At 49.0% G+C, this 4,021-nt stretch overlaps 1 pseudogene; it reads left to right on the top strand.

Moving 5' to 3' along the window:
- The first annotated feature begins 538 nt into the window (after positions 1-538).
- Positions 539-2,378, top strand: LOC108803564 (annotated as a pseudogene).
- Positions 2,379-4,021: the final 1,643 nt, after the last annotated feature.

Below are 4,021 nucleotides of genomic sequence, written 5' to 3'. Positions count from 1 at the left end.
ACCCAGGAAGATCTCACCATCCCCCACCATGATCAGGTCGGCGGGAAGGAGCTTCTAGAACATGTATGGTATCAGATATTTTCTAGGTGGTCTGACGCCATTAGAGCTTCTATGTCACAGATGAGACTTTCTGCCGTTCTGTTGGTTTAGGGTGAAGATCTGATGAAGATGAAAGTTGAGGGTGAAGTAGAAGAGACGTATGTGAGGGATGATCAGCGATATACGGAGGAAGCCGGGATGATGAGGACATCCATAGAGGAGGACATGCCTACAGAGATCAGCACAGGTGGGTCATATTATATTCTTCAGGTTGAGGTGAATCAACCCGCTCATGTCCTCCAATAATCTCTTTCTATTTGTAGTCCATGGACGGGACGTCGGGAAGATCTCAGAGGAACGTCTCACGTTGTCTCCAGAAGATGAGGACGTCACACAGTATAGTCCAGGAGAAGACCATAATGTCCATCAGGTGCCATACAGTGTGGACGGATCATCGTATTCCTCTTATCCTGAGGAGCCTCAGACTGAGAGGGGCGGGGCCGTCCTTCCAACACTTGTGGTCTATAAACAATCTGACAGGGGTCAGAAGTCGTATTCATGCCCTGAGTGTGGGAAAAGTTTTTCACAGAAGGCCTATCTTTCGAGGCACGAGAGATCTCACACGGGGGAGAAGCCGTATTCTTGCCTTGAGTGCGGAAAAAGTTTTTCACGGAAATCAAATCTGATCATTCATCAAAGATCTCACACCGGGGAGAAGCCGTATTCCTGTACCGAGTGTGGGAAAAGTTTCCATTTGAAAAACACACTCATCGGACATCAGAGAACCCACACAGGAGAGAAACCGTATTCCTGCCCTGAATGTGGAAAATGTTTTCCACAAAAGTTCCATCTTCACATGCATCAGAGAACTCACACAGGGGAGAAGCCATATTCTTGTCCTGAGTGTGGGAAAAGTTTTTCATGGAAGTACTGTCTTTCCGTACATCAGAGATCTCACACAGGGGTGCAGCCATATTCCTGCTCGGTGTGTGGGAAAAGTTTTTCACAGAAGTCCCGTCTTACCATACATCAGAGATCTCACACAGGGGAGAAGCCACATTCTTCTATTGAGTGTGGGAAAAGTTTCCAACTGAAACAAACATTCTTCATACCTCAAAAATCTCACACTGGAGAGAAGCCGGATTCTTGTCCTGAGTGTGGAGAATGTTTTATTGAAAAAGCAGTTTTAGATGAACACCAAAAATCTCACAGAGATGAAAAGCCGTATTCCTGTTCGGAGTGCGGGAAAAGTTTTTTACAGAAGTCCTATCTTTCCAGACATCAGAAATTGCACACAGGTGAGAAGCCCCATTCCTGCACTGTGTGGGAAGAGTTTTTTTAAAGGCGAGTCCAGTCTTGTTTGTCCCCCTTCCCCAATCCTTACTATCTGACCTGGAGTCATGAAGTAGATAAGGAATTGTAGAACTTCTTGTGTTGGGAGATGGCAATGAATGATGGAGGGGGTTGGGATCCACTTACCCAGAATCCGCCATCATTGTCCCTCCTCCTCATTGGTTCCCTCACTCTCTATGGTCCATGACTGGTAGAAGATTCAGAGGATCCATTTCCTGGTCACCTGAGGGGAGGAACGTGAGATCCTCCGAGACAAATCTGACCGATGTGGGCGGAGTCCTGGGTGAGGTGAACCAACCAATAATCTCTTTCTTTCTATTTGTAGTCCACGGACGGGACGTCAGGAAGATCTCAGAGGAACGTCTCACGTTGTCTCCAGAAGATGATGACATCACACAGCATAGTCCAGGAGAAGACCATAATGTCCATCAGGTGCCCCACAGTGCGGACGGACCATCGTATTCCTCCTATCCTGAGGACCCTCAGACTGGGAGGGGTGGAGCCATCCCTTCAATGATTGGTGTTCATGAACAATCTCTCGTGGGTCCGGAGTCTTATTCCTGCTCTGAGTGTGGAGAAAGTTTCATCCAAATATCAGATTTACACAGACACCAAAAATCTCACTTGGGTGAAAAACCATATTCGTGCTCTATGTGTGGGAAATGTTTTTCACAGAAGTACCATCTTTCCAGACATCACAGATTGCACACAGGTGAGAAGCCGTATTCCTGTACTGAGTGTGGGAAAAGTTTTTCACAGAAATCACATCTTGTTGGACATCAGCGATCTCACACGGGGAGAAGCCGTATTTCTGCAATGAGTGTGTGAAAAGTTATTCACATGTGAGCCATCTTCACGCTCATCAGAGGTCTCACAATGGTACGAAAATATCTCTGCCCCAAGTGCAGCAAACGTTTACGTTACAGAAGTCTCGTCCTGCCAAACATCAGAGAATCCGAGTGACCCCCATAGACCCCTCCAAGTGACGTAGACATTCATACGTCTCACACTCTCAGCTTTCCTCCATATTCTATATCTCCGGCAGTATCGGAGTTCCCTTCCTGAAAAGTGACAACACTGATGTATAAGAGAATACTGATCCATGAGACACCAAACACACCCCATCCAGAAGACACCTTCTACCTCCTCAGAGGAATAGACATCGGACCTGGATCTGGTATGTAATAAGTCCTCATACTATGAGGGTCTGCAGATTGTGACCTCTTATCATATGGAGACATAGACGTGCCCGGGGTGTTCTGCCTCAGTTGGTTGAACCTGGATCAGGAGGCGATGGTGGAACCTGGATCAGGAGGCGATGGAAGAACCTGGATCAGGAGGGGATGGTAGAACCTGGATCAAGAGGCGATGGTAGAACCTGTATCAGGAGGAGATGGTAGAACCTGGATCAGGAGGCGATGGTAGAACCTGGATCAGGAGGCGATGGTAGATCCTGTATCAGGAGGCGATGGTAGATCCTGGATTAGGAGGCGATGGTAGAACCTGGACCAGGGGCTGGTGGTAGAACCTGGACCAGGAGGCAATGGTAGAACCTGGATCAGGAGATGATGGTAGAGCCTGGATCAGGAGATGATAGTAGAGCTTGGAGCCGGAGGCGAGGGTAGATCCTGTATAGCCAATTTTTAAAGAATCAAACAAAACTGTTCCAGACGAGGATTTTTCGAGAGGTAAAAAATCTCGAGGTCAGACTCCTCCATTGGGGGCTATTGTAAATAATGTGTGAAACAAGCTAACGGGTGAAGGGTCTCCCCCCGAGACTCCCTACCATATGACACTTAGAAAAGACAAGGAAGGAACCCCCAAACCACCCCACTCCCCACTAAGATAGTGACAGAATATTGAGGTCAGCACACAGTCCGCGGGAAAATATATCATTTATCAAACCAACACCTGAGATTGGGTTCCATGGAGACAGATCTCTAGGGGACTCTGTGACACGCAACGGTGAGAAAGGAAGGGAACACGGCCTGATGAAAGGCACGTACAGATGTGGGAATTGTGCCTGGGTGCAGCGGGGAACCACAGCCGGCAGAGGTGTAGGAAGATCATGAGGCCCCCCCCCAAAATCAAACCATAGTTCAATGCTCTGGAACAATTGTTCCCCTGGCCTCAGAGGGGCTGTGCGGGGTCTCAGGTGCCTGCCCAGCACCCGTGTTGTAGCGGTGGGGTATTGAACCCGGTGTCTCTGAGGTGGTGGTGACCTGTGCTCTGAGCCTGTTTATTTGGGTTTGTTCCTGGGTGTGCTGCTGTTGGATTGATCGCTGGATCTCGGGAGAGTAGTAGTGACTACTCTCCCGCCTTCTGAGTTTGTACCTCGCTGACCGTTCCTGTTAGACCTCGGCCTACTTCTCTACTGCTCTCCTGGATCCTGATTGCCAGTTTGTTGCTGACTCTGCCTGCCTGATGCCGCCTAACCTGAACCTCAGCCTTGCTCCACTTCGGACTCTACGTTCCAGTGGTACCTTACAGGCATGTGGGGGGTCTCAGGATGGCTGTTAGGGTCTCGGGATGGCTGTGAGGAGTCTCTGAAGGTTGTGTGGATCTCTGAATGGCTGTGCAGGGTCTCTGGCGGGCTGTGGGCGGTCTCAGGAGGGTTGTATTGAGTCTC

This window comes from Nanorana parkeri, unplaced genomic scaffold (genome assembly GCF_000935625.1).
Source record: "Nanorana parkeri isolate BGI_ZX_2015 unplaced genomic scaffold, ASM93562v1 scaffold3873, whole genome shotgun sequence".
In the NCBI taxonomy this organism is placed as follows: Eukaryota; Metazoa; Chordata; class Amphibia; order Anura; family Dicroglossidae; genus Nanorana; species Nanorana parkeri.
This window is presented reverse-complemented; position numbering and strand designations above follow the sequence as displayed.